The sequence below is a fragment of the Argiope bruennichi genome, chromosome 9 (genome assembly GCF_947563725.1).
Source record: "Argiope bruennichi chromosome 9, qqArgBrue1.1, whole genome shotgun sequence".
Lineage (NCBI taxonomy): Eukaryota > Metazoa > Arthropoda > Arachnida > Araneae > Araneidae > Argiope > Argiope bruennichi.
The window spans coordinates 3,191,390-3,213,413 of NC_079159.1; the positions used below are offsets into that span (position 1 = coordinate 3,191,390).

At 33.2% G+C, this 22,024-nt stretch overlaps 1 long non-coding RNA gene across 3 annotated transcripts in view; it reads left to right on the forward strand.

The window, feature by feature from the left end:
* LOC129985321 (uncharacterized) overlaps positions 1–22,024 on the forward strand; it is a 176,753-nt gene that overhangs the window by 142,266 nt on the left and 12,463 nt on the right. For 2 of the 3 annotated variants that reach the window (XR_008785551.1, XR_008785553.1), the window contains one exon: positions 18,825–18,999. The exons of the other annotated variant lie outside the window; for it this stretch is intronic. This is a non-coding gene — a long non-coding RNA (uncharacterized LOC129985321). The remainder of the gene's footprint in view (positions 1–18,824; positions 19,000–22,024) is intronic. 3 annotated transcript variants of the gene reach the window in all.

A 22,024-nucleotide genomic window follows, 5' to 3' on the forward strand; every position in this document is an offset into this window, starting at 1 on the left:
AAATGGGGCTTCAGAATGCCCGAATCCACCACTGATCACTTCAGTGTTTTGATTTAACATATAATAGTAGGTCCGTGTGAATGAAGGAAGATCCTTCAGGTGGGAGTCTCGAAGAACGAATTTCCCATATATTTCGAGTTTTTCCCCTCATGCTATTATGGTTCGCTTATTATTTGAATTGGAGAAAAAAATAACTCCTTTAGCAACACTTTTAAAAAAAGGAAATAAAATTTCATTATAAAAACCTTTTTAATTAAAAAAAAGTAGGGGAGGAGAAGGGATGTTCCTATTTTTACAGGAAAAATTCTTTTATGAGATCTTAAATCAACATTTGGATGAAAATAAAGGTATTTTTCTTAAATCAACAGCACGTATACGTAAATGAAAAGGCTCTTTAGTTCATTACAGTTATTTAGTAAGTGGAAATGAAATACTTTAAATTAAGATAATTTTCCTTGTTACTTTTAGTTAGTAAAATTAAAGAATTTCTTTAAGTGAACTGGAGAATTTTTGAGATTTCAAAACACTGCTACGCGAATTCATCACTTTTTTTATAAAATAAATAAAAATGTAGTACACTCCCGAGTATCCGGTTCTCGATTATCCGACCTCAGTATTATCCGGTCTAGTTTTCTTTTATTGTAAGTAAATGAGGAAGACAAGGCGTCTATTAAGTCATCTATTAAAGACTTTCTCAATACCTAAAACTGTAAGTTTTGACTCTTATATTAGGGTTATTTTTTCATCTCTGTATAATCATTTATCAATGAAAAATAAAATTAATTTAAGCCAATTTTCTTAAGAACTATACCTACGATTTATATTAATGTTTTGTTTATGTTTCCTGCATTTAAATTGGGCATTGCAGAATTTATGTTACGATGTGAACAGTTTATGTCCTTTAACTTACTTTTTCTCTAATCAATTCTTGAAACGTGCATTGCAGTATATAAACATATATAAACTACCAATACAGAGCCTTCTATTTTAACTCGACACGTTAACCGGCAGCTGCTTCTATGATTCACCGTGCCGCAACAGCATTCACATTGTGATAAATGGAGGGCATAGAACACATTAAGTAGTGAGAAAATACGTAGTATAACAGTTAGTTTTGGTACAAAAACTTTATCTTTTGGTATTGGTGGGCAAAGAAAGAATTCATAGAACTCTGGCTTATCCGGCTTTTTTACTATCCGGCCAGTCTTTCTGTCACATTAGGCCGGATACTCGGGAGTGTACTGTATGCTAATATATGATTCACAGCAATTTTTGAATGCTTTCGTTAAAAAAATGGGAAAGAATGCTTATCGTAACTTCCAAAACTCGATTTTAATTGACTGTAGAATTTATTCGATAAGTTCGGCATTCTTTACTTCATTAATTGCCAAATGTTTTTAATAAATTAATTAGTACATGATGTATTCGGTTCATTAATTTATCCTCAATAAGTCATCAAGAAATGCAAAAAAATAAATTGAATGACGCCGCAACAAAAAACGTCTTAGAAAGCAAAAAACAAAACATAAGACAGTTAATTAACTTTATATTTCTCGGAGCTTCTAATTCGACAAAAACCTTTTAACACACGAAACAATTAAAAATATTTAACTAGAAATCCAGTGATATTCGAATCCGTTGTTTACAGATAAAGTCTTCGGAAAACATGATCGTCGTAAACATTTCTGTGCGAAGATGGCGTTTCTTTTGCACTTCAATAGGAGATTAAATTCCTTTTGGTAATTTATTTTTAACGCAAGCGTGAAGACGAATCCTTCAGGAAAAAAAAACCCTAAAGCAGAAGAAAAATGATTAATTCTTTACCCGCTCTCTTTATTTCGATTAAAGACGAGAAACCCGATCTAGATATTCCTCTGTTTTGCCCTTTCCTCCAAGATCTGAAATATTGTTTTTGAGTTTTTCAGAATAAAATTTCTTATTTTATATGAAACCTTTTGTTGTTGTTTTTTCCTCGATGTGTTTATAAAAAAAAATTCCAGCAAAAAAAAGTCAAAAAATTACCTTTTGTTTTGGCATTTTGGTGGTTTCTAAACATTTTTGCGAGTAATCGAATACGTTCCAGTTCAAATCAGTCTCTAACAGATAATGATTAGAGGTTCTTGTTTCTTTCATATTCAAGAACTAGATTGCCATTTGGCGCTTTTCATCGCCTGTTTAGGCTATGTTTTCCACACTCACACTGAATTCGCGTTAGTTTACTGTAAAAAAAAAAAATTTAAAGACCATTCTATTAGGCAAATTGGATGATTTTCATGTGAAATGACAAAACGTGTAACGAAATTTTCACTCAGTAATAACCATTTCATTAGGAATCTAGTCTTAATACCGTCCCGCTGATTGAGCTTTTCATTTATTTCTTATTCGATTAAACTTTCTTTCCTTGAATCCGTTTTTGCGTGCTTTTTTTACAATTGTTTTACGATAATAAAGTTGAAATCACGAGGTATTCATAATAAAATTTATTGGCCTTAAACAGCAGGTTGTTAAGCACTGAGCTTTATCAGCCTGCCATTTAATCAGTTAGAAACAAGACTGGTGAGATTATATTTGCAAAATTTTAAAAGAACTGAATTAATAACCCATTAAAAATGCGACCACATTTACTAAAAAATTTATAAATGTAAACATTTCTGAAGAGGACTACAGGAATTCGAAAAGCATTAAATTGCATATCTTGGATAGCATGACAAATAGAGAATACTTTCAACTGAAATAATTATTTATTTGCATTCCATATAAAGCATTACTAGTTGCATATCCAGTGGTGAATTTCAGAGTGTTGCGTTCTTAGGGATGGTAGATTTTGCCCTCATTTAATAACTAGTCAATTTGGTTTCACGTTTTACCATATTTTTATCTTAATCAATGTGCCAATGGCAATTCTAGCAATTTTGTGAAAATAAATGCTTCTGCTTATTTTTTAAAATGCATATCAGGTAGGAAATATAGCATTAAAATTATTATTTTATAGAACCTGTCAATTGAAATTTAACATAACCGATTAAATAATTAATTAATATTCCACAATAAATACGCAAATAATTATACTTTAAATTCTTTAATAATTATTTTAATAGATCAATATTAGAACATATTATAATTCTACTATTCTTTAATTCATAGTATATGTATTCTTTACAAATTTAGTTATTCGTCAACTGGACTAATGATATTTTTTAAGCGAAATGCCACCGCTCCTCCCCACAGCTCTGTGCCCTTTGGCAGCTACGTAATCGGAATTCCTTTATTGCGCATGCCTCAAGCACGTATTCATTATATTTAGATATTAGGTACAGAATATCTGACAGCACGACTGAATGACCTGTAGATAGATATCTGCTCAGAGTTTCTCCCAGAATCAGTCTAAAGAAAGTGAGCACGGCTGATTTTCGGAATAGTTAGAACCATCCCAGAATTCTCTCACATACACTCAGTGCCTCTACAACCACATATAGCGGGCCACGGTGGCCTGGTGATAAAATCTGGGTTTTGGAACAGGACGATTCGAAACTCCAATCCACTGAAGAACCATCATGTAAGCCCATCTGGTCTCGGCCAAATCCGTCTCCGCCAACCGCCCTCCCGCTGGCGTGGTGTGAGAGAGGGAAAGTGCCAGCTCAGGTGTTGTCCTCGTCTTCTGACCGCGATTTAAAATGACGATGTCAGTCCAAACATATCCCTGGTGTTGCTTTAAAACGGAGAGTTAATATAACTAAACTAAACCAACATGGCCTTTAAGCCCCAAATATCTATTTTCGCATCTTGGAAAGATTTTAAGCATCACTTTCTCATCTACAAGAGTTTACTAAGCGATCCTATTATAAAGGTCTTTGATTACGGCTTTTATATGTTTTTTTTAATTTAAAAGTATTTCATAAAACTTTTAGCTAATATTGAGATTATACCAATCCATGACTATTTTGAAATGTTGTGACATCATCGATGAATGTCAACTCGTAAAAAGAGAGTACCAAATCAACATTTAGATTTTTTTTATACACAATTTCAAGATGAGAACCATTTTTTATTTGTAGGAGATAAATAGGATTTGAGTAGACGGTAGACCTATATTGCAGAGAGGGCATAATACTCATGCGTATGGCGAACTTCCATTCAAATTTTCTTTCTCGTATGCAAGGTATAAAGAGGAAAATAATATAATGGTAAAAAAAAAAAATCCCACTCGAGATTTTGAGGAACCTGATCGTTTCGGATCTCCCCAAGAGAACGAAAAACAAATTTTTGGAATTATATCCATCAGTGAGCTCGATAATTGGGAAAAATTTCGGGCCATTGGGATGTGCTGTCAGCCTTTCCAAGAAATTTGGTTCTATCAAGCTTTAAGCGAAATCCATTTGGAGTGAATCTGTCTCTCCTTCTGCTCGACTCTAAGTCAACGTGATAACTACAAAACGAAATTCAAAACACAGGTTAAGAATCTACGATGTAAGAAAGGATCAAACTTGATACAAAATCTGTTCAACTTCTGTAGGTATATTCTTTCTCATGCATGTAATAACTCAAAACTCAACTCAACTCATTATACATAACTCAAAGGATAACTCAAAAAGGACTTAAATAAATGAGTTTTAATATGTGATTTCATAATTGTTGTCCTATATCAAATTTTGGTTCAAAGGAGTTGGGGGGGGGGGAGGCGACCCACTAAATTCGATTTTTTGGTACTTGTATATCAACCGCATGTCAACGATTCATTGTTAAAGGCAGTACCTAGCTTCATGTCAAAGATCGATCTTCCGTAACTATATTTCGCAAATCGCATACAGGTAAATATACAACTACCGATTTTCTTTACTTTACTGCGATGCAGGCATCATTCAAGTGCGGAAATAAATATAAGACTCCCCGTGCTGTTTGCTCCTTGTCTGATTTCCACCATTTTTTGAGGCTTCGGAACCGGAGAGATTCAGGTTCGAGACCAGATTCCACCGAAGAATCATCGTGTAAGTGGGTCTGGAACAAATGTCCTCCCGCTGGTGAGATGTGGAAGTTTGGAGAGGGTGTACTACCTTAAGTGTCATTCTCGTCATCTAACCGTGGATCAAAATGGAGAGGTCCGTCCCAAAATAGCCCTAGTGTTGCTTTGAAAAAAAGGGAGGTTAACATAACTAAAACTAAACTCGACAACGTTTCCTTACTTATTAAGTGTCCATCCATTTTGACCTCAAGTTATAAATGCCAGCATATGATTGCTATGCTTTACTCAAAATGAGTAATGTCAGTAGCAATTTAGGGTTTCTTTTTTGCTCATCAAGGGTAAAAAAATATTAATATAATTTGTAACAAAATTTATTTTGCAAGATAGATGCATAAAAATATTTAGTCTATATTTTATTCATAGCAAACAGTTTTTTTTAAAGGTATTAATCCTTATATTTCTTTTGGAATGATGCTACTTTGGCAACTGTTATGCCTCCAATCAAAACACAGAATAGTATTTGCAATGCATATAGACGATGGGCAACCATCTCAAATTGTTAATTACTTATTTAATTTGTCATTTTATGAATATTTAAAATCTTTTTTTTTTTTAATTAGCTCTACTAAAAGTCTTTCCTAATATAACAGTCTATTTCAGTCTAATTTCGATGTATTTCGAGATGAATGCATTTTCTGTTTTCTTTGCTAATGAGTTTAAACATTTTTAAATATTTAATACGATGTAATACGCTTTTAATTAACAAAAATATATATGTTCACACTTTGTAGTACACAGAATTTTTATCCTCCATTTTTTTAATTCAAAAGCTCTATGACAAGAGCATTTGACTTAAAGTAAATTTTATCTAACCATTATGCTAATGATTAAGGAAACTGAAATTTTAATAACAAAGCTTTTAAAAATCCTATGTTCATGCATTCAAAAAATATATGTGGAATCAATCCTATTTTTAAAAAAATTGGCGATTTTGCCTAATAATTATTAAGTTTATTTTTACAATCATATTTATTACTATTCTAAATGCAGGCTTATTAAATTTTTTTTAAAAGTACATCATATACTTTTTAAGTTTAAAAAAATGATTGCATTTGGCGTTCCTTGGCGCTTTTGTTCGGCAACCCTCCGCAACATAGAGAAACGTTGATTTCAGAAAATAGCAACCGACTCGAATGACTCGTTTTTACTGTAAACATTGAAATCTTCTTCTATATTTTCTTTATTTATTTTTTTTAAAAGTGGGGTGGAGGAGAAATATTTTTTCTTTTCTTTTAACTTTGATTTAGCATTTCACCAAAACAGCTCTAGCGGATAGAAAGAACTTCGTTTCGTTTTTATTTAGATGAAAAACGTAAAATTAAATTCTCGACCACTGGATACGCTTTTTCATTTGAAATCGTCTGTAGAATTTAATTTAAATTCAAGCATCGTTTCCATCGGAGAAACTTATTTCCAAAAGAGCGCCCTTTTTCAGTTGTGGAGACTTTTTTTAAAAAAACACGACTCGGTACCTGATCAGGAGAAAATGGATTTCGGGCTAGAATTTCATAATTTATCTGGTAGTGATTTGATGCTGAGAATTCGAAGTAAAGAAATGAAATGTTTTTCATGTCTTGTTTAAAACTTGTTGCTAGTTAATCGCACTCTGCAGTAAGAATGTACGAGTTCCGGGAATCTTGAAGGAGGTTGATTCGTTATTTTGATTCATTCACTCAAATACTCAATCAAATTCAATGTTTTATAGCTTTCAAAGTTTTTGTAAATTAGCATTCTAGTCTTTGATAAAAAGCTAAAATAGTCTCAAGGAAACTTTCTGGCAATCTTCCTAATAAAAGAGTCTTTAACAATCACCCTTTTCCGGCATAAAAATTCTGGACGCTCACATTTTTATTTTCAAAATTCCATACATGAGAGTTTTTTTATTCGTAATATAATTATAAAAACCGGGTATGCATGGGTATTTTGGACACATTTTTTTTACAACTCATTGAACCCAAAATAGGGCAAAGACAGCAATTTTCAGTAGCATATTCCTATATCAAATCTTATTTACCGAATTTAAAACGTTTTTTAGTGACCGCATTGACTTGTATGAAAATGTACCGATCGAAGTCCGACAGTTTGAAATTTGATACACTTTAGATGCTAAAATTTTCTGTCAAATGTAGCCTTTCTTGCATTTTGTTGCCCACTTGCACCCGGACTGACAGATAGATTTGCGATTTTCTTGAGAATGAATGTCTTTCAAAATTTGGTAGAAATGTACAAAAGAGTCTAAAGACTACATACTAAATTTCATCTGTCTAGCTAAAGGCGTTTTTCAGTTGTCGTGTTCTTTGAAAAAGGACATCATTTCTGCAATATGTTTTTTCTGAAATGGGAAGATGAGTCAAAATCTTGCTGTCCATTTTTTTGATTATAGTATTTTTCCGTTGTATATGAGGAAATAAAATACAGGAAATGAGTTGACAAGAGACTCAATGCTGGTTTCTTTATGACAATTAACTATATTGTTATTTTCTTAGATGCATCTCCATCTTAATTCTAATTTTTCACTGGTGTCACAGCCGTGGATGGGTCCTGACTTTTCAGAATTCTATTACGCTCCATCTTGTACCTGAAGAACATTTTCTGATTTGTCACCTAAATAGTTTTCAAGCATTTTTCCAAATAGTCATTCAACCTGAGTTTTGGTCGCCTTCGATAAAAAAAGATTTTAAAAAAAAGGTAATGCTGGGCTTCGAGCACCAAATGGTTTAGACAAGAAGGTCCTTTCAGTGGCTTGAATGGTGGAGCTCTGCCCATATAATCTTCTGTATTGCAATACATTTAATAATTTCTGGCTCTTTAACTAGCTTGTAAATTTCCGAGTTAGTACTTCTCCAGTAATTATCACGTTTCATTCTACTCATTTCTAATTAATCTAGTTAAATCGAATTTATCATTTGAAAGCAAAATAGTTAGTTGCGGATCATCATATCCAAGTCGAACTGTGTTTGTACGCTTTCGTTACATTTGACGTATCAGTACGTTTGCATTTGTTTGGGCAAACATGCGCATGACGTTCTGATACGTCATAAAATGCACTGCTCTTACTTGCCAACAAAATGAAAATCGCTCCAAGTGCAAAAATATTTTCAAATAAATGTGTACCCAAAGAGTTAAGGTATTTTCAAGTATTGATTGACACACATCACAAAATGAGCCCAGCCATTTTCATTTGCTCAACCTCCTCTTGCCGTTGAATCTGTTTAAACGCCTCTCACTACATTTTTATCGAAAATGTTATTGCTGCTTATGTCATTTGTCAAAGACAATCCTGCTGACGAAGTCGGCGATTTTAAGCCGAATATTAGCTTGGATTGTTTCACTAGCGCCATCTAGGGTCGAGAGTCCTTCTTAGTTACTCATACGTGACAGCCCTTTTCAAGGGGCGGACTTCATTCATACATTTCAATCACTCATCTACAGATTGTAATTTATACCTGCCCCAGAGAACGATCACCACTGATCCAGTATCCCCAGTGGTATTGTCTCGACTCGGATGACTTAATGGCTACGGCAGATTTATATATGCGCCAGCTACCATGAACACGGTGGGTCCTCGGTCGACGGGTTTCGAACTCACAATCCAAGGGATGCGAATCCATAGCCCTACCAACAAGACTATCCCGCCCTTTGTGAAGGCAAGCAAGAGGTGTATAAAAAATTGAGTTTATATATATATATATATATATATATATATATATATATATATATATATATATCAAGCAGATAAGCTTTTTTTAGTTTCGAAATTATGTCTGTTTTTCTGTGAGACCACAATTTAAAGAAGTAAAACTTTCAAAATAAATCCTTTCGCTAAAATTCAAAATTCGGGCATAACTTTTGTGAGTTTATAGTCTGTCGGATCATGTATAAGTGAATATGATAACAGAAAAATGCGATGGATTCGATACGTGAAATTTAAGAACTCCACATTTGCTTACGCAACCTCTTTTATTTTCTTTTATGCTTACGAAGAAAAATATTGTGATTCGAGATTTGATGAATATGACCTCACTGAGTTAAAAAAAAAAAAGATTTTTGGAATTATATCTGTCTATCTGTCTGTGAAAGCAATAACTCAAAAATGTTTTGAGCAGATAGATGAAATTTGATGCATGAGCTTCGTACCAAATTTGTGGATTCCTATCAAATTTTGAACGAAGGCCATTCAGAGGAAGTTCAGTTGTTCGAATGAAAGTAAATGCGATAGCTACAAAACGCAAGACAGAAAATATCTCACAATTTTTGTAATCTGAAGGATAGGTCGTATCAAATCAGGAACCAAATCTGCAGGAAGATTAGCCCTTTGTCGAATAGCCAATGTAAATACAATAATTCAAAAACACAGTGACTTGAAGAAACGAAACTTGGTATGAGGTCTTGTGACTGCAGTTGCGATTTTATGTCAAATTTTAGTTTCAATCGATCTGGAAAAAAGGCACCAAAAACCACGTTCGGTTTTCTAGTACTTGTGTGTTAAACGCATTCCAGCAATGAATCGAACTGAAGAATTGTCATTTATTGAATGGAGGTTTCAGCACAAGCACTAGATTCATGCCAAAGATCAATATTTCATAAATATTGTTCATCAAAGAGCACATGCAATGAATTCACAAGTAATGGCTTTCTTTTGTGTAGGACGAAGTGCAAAACTCTCGTGTGTGAAAATAAAAAACACTCGTAGTATTCATGTCCTGGTACAAGGTCAAAGGGGGGGGGCAAGAATAATAACGTAATTAGAGAATATGCGTGACAGTTTTAGGGAGACCTCATCCTCTGCTTAATTTTATAATTCGCATTCAAATATTCTGTTTCGATTCTAAGCCTACACTATACTTACATTTTTACTGCAAAATTTTTATATATCAAAATTAATGACATTTCTTTTTAATTAACTTCTAACTACTATAGCATTCTGCATGCCAACAATGACATTCTACCACAATAAATTGAATTTGAAAGAATTATATGTCTTATAATATATGTATGGTATGATATATTCTTATTATTAGAAGTCCCACCCATATCAACTAGAGGAATGAGTGTTCATAAAAATTGATTAATTTTATTGCTATTGTCATGCTGAGCGCACAGGTTTTGCTAGTTCCCATCATTTCAATTTTTAGTTGAACATGTTTTCAATTGGCGACAAAATTTCCGCCAAGGGCCTTCGCTCACTTATGAGGGCCCTCGACCCTCCGACGTCGAATGTAAACGCTCGTAATATCGGTCGTCTGCAGCGGGACCTCTCGAAGGGGCGACGGCCACTGAGCGTGCGAAAAGGGGGCCGGTGATGAGTGACATATGCAAGTGGTCGGGGAGTCCCTTCGAGCACCTAATGCGGAAACGTTGTCGTTTATTCTGCAAGGAAAATAAATACGAAAAATGGAGGCTGCGGCTATCAAGTGCTTGATGGTACCTCGGACTGATAGATGGTTAACCATCGACTGATTGACTGAATGAGAAAATGTTAAATCATGTTCCATCTGAAAATTAAAGTGTTTCAATTTATAGTAATCCATTCATCTTTTGACAGCAATTTAAGGTAATTAATTATAGCTGGTAAGAAAGATAGATAAAGATTATAATTTTAAGAACCGCGTTAAAAATTCATTTTTGTCTAAAATATCGATTTTTTAAATTAAATATTGATACAAATCTGCAATGTTGCTTCTCGGCATGGTTAGTTCAGTCATTGGAAAGACCGTTTTACGATCAGCTCTGTTGGATGCTGATCGGATGCCGAATCAGTGACCTAAGGGTTGGAGACGAACATGGCAACCATTGGCGACTTAGCTACGAATTTTGTGACAAAATAGATAATACTGGAATTTTGGTGATAGAGTCCAAAGGACTTCCAGAATGTTGGTGATAGAGTCAATAGGAACAGCCGAGATATGTCTGATTATTCCAGAACCTTCTCTGCCCGGCTGCGGGAACTATAAAAAGGCCAGCAGTCTAAGCTGCAGACAGTCGAGTATAGAGTCATCGAGAGAGTCGATAGCGAGTCAGTGGCAAATTAGTTGTATCAGTTCAGCGAAGCACAGGTATTATGTAGAGCTCAAGCAATTTCTGAATTGAGCTGTGTGTCCAGTCCTGTAATTTATTGTAGAAAAAGCATCGAGTCGTGTTTGGAGTAGTCAGTCGGCAGTTGGATGCAGCTAAAGCGAAAAGACAGTGAAGAATTGCAGGCGTTTGGAGAGACCGCAGAGAGTAGCTACGAAGATTCAGTGGTACCCCAGTCTTTAAAGAGTACTACCGATTTCTTATTTCAGAAATTAGATAATACATTTCTTAAGGCTGCAAAATTTTAAACTAATAATTTGAAAAATTTCTATTTAGAAAGCTTTTGCTTTTTCTTCTTTCTAGGGAAAAAAAATTCAAATTTAAAAATTTTTTGGCTTTTCACCTATAGATTTTGATTTCATAGATATTTTAATCGATTTTATACAAAAATACAAAAAAATAAATAGCATTTTTCAAATGAAACGATATTCTTTTAAACCTTTTTACAAAATATTTTTAAAAAATTCATTCTGAATATGGTTACATGCCTTAAAAAATTTTCTCAATAGTTTTTTTTTTCTTTTCTTTTTTTTAAAGAAGTTTATCTGAATCGTGAAAGATAAAGCAAGCAAAAGAACGAACACCCAAAGCCAAGTAAATGCAAATAGCTGTGAGATAACTTTATATTTGTTCTTGCTATCTGGAAAAATATAAAAAGAAAAAAAACATCAAAAAATTTTTGTCATATGAAAACATGATGTTGTTTTGGTTTGGGGTTCTTGAAACCTCAAAATGCACGGACAGAAAAATTGGCGATTTATCACTTTTGAAGAATCAATTTTTCGCTTTTAGGGTTATTAGAAAATGATAAAGGAGATTGTCACATTTAGTGACTTATCGCCATCAAAAAGAATTGGCGCGAATGTACACCATGTACGCGATTCTCCTGTCTGAACAATAAAAGACAGGGTCGTCAGAAGTTATTGCCCCAAAAAACACAAAAATGAAAACGAGAATCAACACGAAATAGCGAGGAGAGGTATGGAAAGGTCTCTCTCTCTCTCTCTCTCTCTCTTTATATATATATATATATATATAATAATAATAAGTTTTACTTTTTTTTTTTTTTGCAAAAAAAAAAAAAAAAGTTTAAACTTTATTTTCTCAAGACCTGTGAGTCTTAAGAAAAAGTTTTGGAGCTTGCCCGATGTTGAAATGAAGAGAAAAAAAAAAATCTTTTTTCTAAATATCGACACATGCGTAATCTGATAGTCACGTGATTGTTTCAAACCGGTTTAAGCTGATTAATGACTTAAAAGAAATAATAATTTTCTCACACTTGAAATTTGCTATAGCAGATTTCGCTTCTTTTTTTTTTTAATCATGCAAGAATAGGATATTTTTTTCGTTTGAGGTTTTTGAAGCCTGAAAATGCACGGACAGAAAATTGGAGATTTATCGCATCTGCGGCATCAATTTTTTGAATTTTATTTAAAGTTATTATAAATGAGCTCTAGTGGGTTAAAATAAGGCATGAATGAAGAACATGAGTTAAATGAAAAAGGTCGTGGTTTTCTTTTTCTTGACTGTGCTCTTAATCAGCACTAATTGAAAATAGTAAAATATGCTCATTAACATCCAACTGCTGACTTCTCTCAAGCTAGTTACTGGAGGTTTTCCTAGTCTTTTTTCAGAAGAAGCCCTAAATTGGATCATTTTCGATGGAAAGTTCTTCTAAAAGCTGACGTGGAACGAAATCCGGCATCCATTTGAGGTTGCTTTGAAGTGACCATGGCGACATTATCTACAGAAGTCTCTTTGGTCAACTGAAGTGCACACACATTTCCTTCATCATCAGTGTTGACCCACGGTTAACCAAGTGGGGATGAATATTTAAGAATAATGAATGCAAACAAGAAACCACTTCCTGAATAAGCACTGAGTTTCACTTCCTTGATAACATCTTGTCTAAACAAACTGACAACACTTGCTGAAAAATGTTAGAAATAAATCATAAAATTCAAGCTTCCCAAGCTCTTTCTCGATTATCAACAAAAATTTGAAAATTACTTCGATAGTGCCCATTTTTTGAAAAACTACAAAGTATAATATGAAATAAAACTGATGGAAAAAAACTGGCACATTTGCTTTTTCTGTAATTAGTAATTTATACTAAGAAGAATTACAAAAACAATAAAGTCTTTTTTATTTTAACTACACATTGTTAAAATCGAACTAAAGAAATCTCACTGAGTTATCATGTTCTCTACAATTATTCAATATTTTTGAAAACAATAAACTATTTTTATTGTATAATTTTTTAAAAATTTTTTTATACGACATTCCTTTATTTTATTCAGTTAAAAAAAGTTTTATTAGAAAAAAATGCTTTCTTTAATACAACTAAAAATACCTTTTTTTAATGTGTAATACACATTAAAAAATTATACAATAAAAATTATACAATAACACATATACAACATATTAATTTACAATATAAATGAAATATGTTGTATATGTGTAAAATAGCAAAAATCAATTTTTCCACGCGATTGCTCGTTAGTAGCTAAGCACTCGCCCGAATCGACCAACCACGGTAGGCATATAATGAATGATAAACATGAAGAGATCATAGGGCATAGGGATAACATTATTTATAAGATAGATCATAGAATTATCATTGCAGCTTTCCCCTCTCTCATAAATCTGTTCATATCGATTTCAAGAATATGTACAGGCATATGCTATGTATTGTTTTGAGATTTTATTTCATATTTCATTTATATTGTAAATTAAAAAGATATTTTCAGTTGTATTTAATTTTTAATTTATTTATTTATTTATCTGCCCCTTTTCCAAACACAATCGTCTTTTCACTCTAACGAACTAAATAATAAAAAAATGGTCATGATACTGATTAAAAAAACAAAATGTACGAAAAAATATTTAATTTTTAAATACTGACTATTAAATGCCGCTAAACTCTAATATAATAAATTAAAATCTAATAAAGCATGCTCCAATAAAATTTTGCAAACGCGTCTTTCATATCTTTCGATATGTTATATTTCATTTCCCATTATTAAATTTAACAAAAAAACCAAATGGAACTTCAATAGAGAATAGGAAGGCACGGAAGAAGAATACGAAAATGTCCCTCATCCGAGGACTGGCAGATATTACTATAAATAAAAAGATTTTTTTTCTTCGTCCATTTCTCTCCCCGCAATGGGTCCACTCCAAACACGAGTTGACGCTTCCTGGCCGGGAATTGAAAGAAAGCACGATGCTCAAATTAAAACCGCCGCCGACTCGAACGTGGCCCCGCATAAATACTCCGAATCAGGAGTCGCGTGCCCCCTGTGACAGTTCCCATGGAGACCTACGAGCACGTGACCACCGGAGGGGGCATCCCGACGTCATTTCACCTGAGAGGGCCACACGCCCAACCCCCGAGTGGAGGTTCAACAGATTGACGGCTGACCCTCTCATCTGCGAGAGGGTGTACTGATTTTTATTTTTATCTCCTGACTGGGAAGGAGGGGAGAGGGAGATGATTTTTGACGTGTTAAACTTACCTCATTTCACAATCAACAAGAGATCAAAGGAGGTTGGAGTCGGAAAAATTAATATTTATTAAATCAAAGTCATGTTCAAAACCAGAATCCAATAATGAGCGGCACAGGAGAATGAATCATGGCTGTAAAAAAAGGTCGAATGTTTTATTGCTTTTTTTTTTAATTTTAGGAAGAAACTATTTATTTGACAAACTCATTTTTGATTTAAAAAAGAAATCCTTTCGGTTAGTCGGAGATTCTTTCCATTTGTAGGGAAATGGAAAGAATTTCTCCAACTTCATTAAAAATTGAACTGTGTGAGTGAAAGAATGGCAGAAGAGAATGCAACTGGAAAGAACTTACCCAATCCACAAGGAGGGAAAAGGAGTATAGGAAGTTAAGGGGTTAAAAATCCTTCTTCGCTCCTTAATTTATAAGTCGTCGAAACTTTCATCACATAGTTTAAACAGGTTTCGAAAATTTTCATCAGTAAAGTGTTATGGTAAGGACTGTTTTGTTTATTTAGAATTATCCGTCCATTTGAGAATTTTTCGACATTTTCATCCTTCTTGCAAAATATCACTCGGCAGTTCAAGCCTTAAGAAATGTATCTTCTGTATGTGTGGGATTGATTCAATTTATCTGCTCTCTTCTGAAATTAATTCTTTATTTCATATTTGAACTAAAGATAAATGTAAAAATATCTTCATTATTTATTGCATTTTTAAATTGTTCATAGCGCTTGTTAAAAACAAGGCTGGTGATGACGACGGCGATTTTGAGACGAGTTTTAGCGCCTCTTGCTTCAGTAGCGCTATCTAGAGCCAAGCACACAACTTAGCTACTCATGAGAAACAGCTCTTTTCACCGGGAGGACTTCATTCATACCATGAGAAACAGCTCTTTTCACCGGGAGGACTTCATTCATACCATGAGAAACAGCTCTTTTCACCGGGAGGACTTCATTCATACATTTCATTCACTAATCGTAATTTAGACTTGAATCAGGGAACGATCAATCTGATCCAATTCCCCCAGCGGTACTGTCTCGACTTGGAGGACTTTATGGCTACGACAGATTTATACGCACACCAGCCACTATGTAGCACGCGCAGAGTCTTTTGCCAGCAGAGCTCGAACTCGCAACACAAGGGATATGAATCCAACGCCCGACCAACTGGGCTATCCAGGCCTTTAAACGAAGCGGAAAATAGTTACGTTCTTTTATTATCGGACCATGATCGGAGAAGCTGTGCAGAAAGTTTTCCAAAATCTTATCACGGGAATCGAAATCTTATCTTAAATAGAAAATTCGTTCAAGAGGCAGTTTTTTAAAAGAAAGCTCTGTGTGATTTCAATCCATTTTACCTGGGCAACTCTAAAAGTCAGAGGATCGAAATGAAGGTTGAAATATGGCGACTTCTGTGGGTCAAAACGATTTTAGAATATTTAAGTGACATCCAAAATTAAAGTCTGACTTAGTCCAATATCTCGGGAAGGTTGCCTTCCGTGAGACCTTTCAAGAAAACGCTATCTGCAATTTACTTGAGGAAAATAGGGAAATCCTCTAGCAGCTAATAAAATTGAAGCGAGCAAAATTCATCGGGAAAGAGCATATTGGTGTACCAGTTTTTGAACAAAGGTAGTTAGAAATCCATTCAGAGGAAAGAAGGCATAACCTTTCTCTTCTGATTTATGTTCCTCAGTTCCACTAGAAAATAACCCAAAATAGTAAAACAAAATTGCACTCACACCTAGGGGTAGCTCTAACATAAAAAAAGTCATATTATTTATTTATCTATTTATAGAAAATGTTAATTACCGAAACTACACTTATGTTGTTAAGTAACCCAAAATCAATATTAAGTAAGCAGATAATTTAAAAGTTGTTAAAATATTATATCTGCATAGAAAACTTTAAAATTTTTGAAAAGCTGGGACTTCTGATTATTTTCGAAAAAATTATTTCAAGATATTGAACTTCCATACATGGAAATTTCGATACGCCCATTTTTTTCAACAACCTTGTATTTTTATTAGAAAAAGTTTCGATATATCGAAAGAATTCCGCGAATAAATGTGTGTGTGTGTGTGTGTGTGTGTGTGTGTGTGTGTGTGTGTGTGTGTGTGTGTGTGTGTGTGTGTGTGTGTGTGTGTGTGTGTGTGTGTGTGTGTGTGTGTGTTTAGGGCTGACTCGCGGCTCAAGGATCAAAATGTGATGTTCATTAGTAATCACTTATGCGCATTATGCGGCTGTTACGTTATAGGATATAAAAAATGAGAAAGAGCCATCAGCAGAACCCACATCAAGATAAGCAATTCAAACATAAGTACCAGAAAATCGGATATTTTTAGAACACCTTTTATCTAATCGACTGAAACAAAAATGTGTACAATTTGTTATTGTACTCACACGACCACTTCCCGTATTTCATTTATTTAAGGACTTATGTTTGTTAGTACAGAGTTGATATGTTTGTAAAAATACAAACCGACAGATGCTCAGCTCGTCGACGGATTTTTTCCAAATTTGATGAGCATCTGTACTTCAGATTTTAAACCTGTGCGATTTAATTTAAAATTGTATCCATCTGGCTCTGTGCGCTTTGAAATGATCTTTATTCGAATGGTGAGATTGCCTGCGAGTGAATTTTGTTCAAAGTTTGATAGAAATCTGTTCATTTATGGAATTTCATCCAAGTAGCTCAAATCTTTTGTGAGTTATCGTGTTTATAGGCTGACACACATGAGCGCTAAAAGTTCGAAGAAGTTTGAAACGTGAAGATGCATCAAAATCTCGAGTTTAAATTTTTTGAAGAATTCTAATACTCTTTCTTTGTATCCGAAAAAGTAAAAATTATTTATAAGCGGATACATTCTCTTTTATTATTTTTTTTTTGCGCGATAATACTCATAGTATATAGTATTTAATTCTTGCTAAATGTAATTAATTCTGATCAACGAATATTCTGGGATGAGTCACGGACCTCTCACTAAAGCCTGAATTTCACAGATTTCTTATTTCTTACTTTGAATTTGTGCATTTAATCTCCTAGAGTCTAAAAAAAAATGAAGCGAGAACTGTGCGCCATTTACGATTTTTGATCCAATATGCGATTTTTTAAAAATCTTCTATTACATTTCAAATGAACATTATATCGAAAGATGCTTATGTACTCCACCCCTTTTGAAGATTAAATATATGCACCTACATAGGATTTATTAAAGAATGGGGGGCCTCAAAATTATTTTGGTTAAATGCTGAACCAGTGCTGCACATGGCCAGATTTTCCTTAGATTGATTTTATGCAAAATTTAATGCAGATTAATAACATTGGTATGAATATCATGAACCAAATTTAATATATATAGCTTGCTTCATTTTTTAAATTAAACGACCCAACAACAGGCAGACTTACTTTCAAATTATTTTTTCTTTCCTCATTTCAAAGCAGTCTTAAAACACAAACATTTTTCAAACGCTGTCAATTGAATTTTTTGACAATTATCATACATTTTTTTTTGTATATTTCGTATTTAGGAAATAGATATAATTTGGTAATTTGATTTATCCTTACAAGCGTTCGAATTTTGACCTCTCGCACTTTCGAAGAGCACCAGTATTATTGATATTTAGAATTACAACTTTGAGAACACAATTTTTCTTCATAACATATACAGGGTATCCACTAATGTAATTCTGTCTGTTATTAATATATGCGTGCGTGTGCGTGTGCGTGTATGCGTTCGCGGCATAGAGCACTAAACTTTACAGAAACCAATTTTAAACTACATAGTTTTAAAACTAGACTAGCAAATTTTAATTAGTTATTAAACTTTATTATCTTTACATTTTAAACTAAACTAGTAAATTAAGTAGAAAACAACGACAACCATACCATACATTTGGTGTCTAGGTTTAGTTAAGTGAGTGCATCACACGGTAAGACACGGTTATAGCACCCCCTGACGGCACGCAACGGAATGAGTGCTCCTACCTTGAAAACGATTCAAAATAAAGGAAATGAATTAAAAAGTTATAAAGAGTTTCTGATTTAGTTCAAGAAGGCATCATGTACACATAAATAATAAGAACGGGGCACTTAAATTGTATATTTGTTTTTCGCATTTTTGTCCATGAGTTGTAACATCTTTTGATGTCATAAGTCATGGACAAAATGGGAAAATATTATTTTCTGACAAGAAAATGACCCAATATACTTTTTTTGCAGGAATAACCTAAGTTAAGGTTTGTGCCAACATTACAATACTTCTTACAACATATTTCTGTTGTTTCTACTAACACATTTCAACTCATATGAAAAAAACATAGAGACGTGAAAAACAAACAAGGGCCCAAATCTACATTATAGACGACGGAGAGAAGTTTGACACCCATAAATAAAGGTATCTTGTCATAATTATGATTTTTTTCTTTGATCTTTTGAAACTTTTTATGACTTTACAATTTCAGAAATTTCGAGAGAAAAAAAAATGTGCGCTTCACACATGTTTTCAGCGTTATTGCGCTAGAGCCGTCTTTTTTCCATACTAAAACAAAGGGGCTAAAAAATTCCGTCATTGACTTTTTTCCCCCGTCTCTTGTACTGATTTTTGAGATAGAAAAACTAATTCCATTGTTTGCCACCAGATGGCGCTGGATGCGTTCTTATTGTGTAGCGCATCATCATTTTATTACATCTAGACATTAAGTTTCTGACAATAGTTGTCGCCATTCTTAAGTTAATGACGACTCAGAGAACTTTTTAGTGACCACCCTGTATTTTTAATTAAGCAATCCTATGTAAAAAAAATTCTCCAATTAGCAATCAATAGTCACTTTCCCACGCATCATTTCTTGTTTCAAAACATAAAGAAAAGAAATTTCGAGAAAAGAATAATTGAACATAATAAATTACGTAATATAATTCAACAAAACCCTAAAATATACTAAAAATGTGGCAGTTTGAATGCAGAAACAAATATTATCAATTAATAGAAAAACATAGTAAAAATAGCGGTGTAAATTAATAATATAAATATCAAGAAATCCAGATAAATATCATGAACAGCAATAAAGAAGAAGAGAAAAGGGAGGATGTGAAATGTATCATATTGCATGCATGCCAATTCATCGTATCATTAAAAATGGGGATATAATTTTTTCCCTCTACTAAATAAACAAACAAAATATAGTCAATGTGAATGGACGAAATATCAAAGGTTTTTGAAAAGTTCTAAATTAATAAGATTATCAACAATAATTTAAATATGAAATTAAACCTATTAAAAGTTAAGGCAAAATTCCCGATCCATCTTCAGTTTTTACTTTCACGTATACGAAGTATAGAAGAAATAAAAATTTGAAAATATTCTAATGTTTAAATGTTCGGAGATTTTGACGAATCTCAACATTTCAGATCTTCTGAGTCTGAAAAACACATTTTTGGCCTTCTATCTGTCAATATGATAACGCTTTGAACAAGACGGAGAAAATTTGATATACAACCAAAAGGGTAGATTTCTATCAAATTTTGAAAGTAATTCATTCCCATTAAGTCCGGCTTCAGAGCATAAGTTAACTCGATACATTCCCACAGTAAAGAGCAATTTAGTGCACAGATTTAACATCGAAAATAAAGACACTTATCAAATTTTGAGCCTTCTGTTTATCTATATGCAAACGTAATAATTCAGAAATGCAATAACTTGAATCAATAATATTCGGTATCTTTGACTGCAACTATACTTTGCGCCAAATTTTGAAGTCAATTCACTTTTTTATCCGCCTTAAAAACTATACAGAACCCTTCTTCTTTTGATTTCTACAAAGGAAAGAAGTTAGATGACTTAATATTGGACGAAGCAACGAAAATGGTTTGAATTTCAGCGTAACAATGTAAATCTATTGATGAAAATAAGAATTAAAAAAATATTTTTTTAAATTGCCAAAATTCATCGAAAAATCGTATGACTATTAAATTGGTATCATTAAAACAATTTTTTTAATTTTATTTTTTAGATTTTAAAATGTTATAAAATTTATTTTTGCACAATACTATTTTTAGAAGCGAAAAAATACAAAAATTCAGCTTAAATTTTTAATTAAAATTTTATTTAAAATCATTTCGAAGCCCACATTCCCACTTTCCACAAGTATATATGTGTCAAATTTGTTGCTATATGCCATTCTGGCCTGTACAAAGCCAACACACACACACACACATTCATCTTTATTATTAGAGATAACCGGCCATATGATAAATCAATTAATCATTTTCACCCATTATTATTAAGAATAACCTGTTAGTCATAATTACCGTAATAGGTATACTTTTTTTATTATTCTGAAATGCTTTTAAGAGACTTATGAAGCATTGTTCTAATTCTTCTAACGGTAGTAAATGAAACGCTAAGCATTTTTTTTTTTCTGACTAATGTTGATTCTGGAACTATGAATCTTCTTTTTCAGCCTAAAATATATTTGACCCCAACGTTATGAGAACCATACTTCTTCATTTTTACGTTGATAATAAAAGCATTAAGGCGTAATCTCCCAAATCATCTTTCGTAAGTTCCTTTTATATGTTCTCTCAAAACATATTTTCCGTTCATTTGTAAACTGAGATGGGCCCATAAAAAAGAAGAGGGGACCCTATGCATGCAACGGGCCCTTGATACCAATTTTCATGTATTAATAACACCACCTTAGCGATAGCATCTCAAAAGCAAACCTTCTCTTCGATGTACACTTCAACTTTTATTTGCATGAAATGGCTTTCTCAGCAGCGGGGCAACCATCGCCAGATAAACATCGCACACGCGACCAGATCTCGCCAACAGATAACACCAATAATAAAACCTATGGCCCCGGGTTGCTTTTGTGTTTGTCAGAAGAGGGTCCATTTTTTGCGGGATCTCTCATATTGCATGTATGGAATGATGGCGGTGCATTATGACGGAGAATGGAAGGGCCATTTATGGCGCTCAAAAGAGCAAAGCAGAAGGTTTTCGTTGTCACTTTATCTCATGTCATCTTGTTTATGCCATTATCGGCAGGAGAATAGAGGAATGGATGTATACATTCTGAGAGAATTTATCTCACGTTATCCGTACAGATCAGTTCGAGTTTTGAGCATAGAGATAATGGCACCGAAATATTTAGATAATAGATGCATGTTATGGGTAATGCATTATGTCTCTGCATTACATTTTTCTTCATCTGCGCTGCATTTTAAGATGAAATTAGTAACTCAGTAATAGATAAGAACGGTTTTTAGAAGAGAAGTACGGATTTTTTTTTTCTCAAATTGATTGGCTAACATTAATATATATAAATTTCGGAGATTAAATTTTAAAAAAGGTTGAATTACACAAAATATATTTGTTTTTATAAGAACTTGAAATGAAGTATTATTTTACATTCTCATAT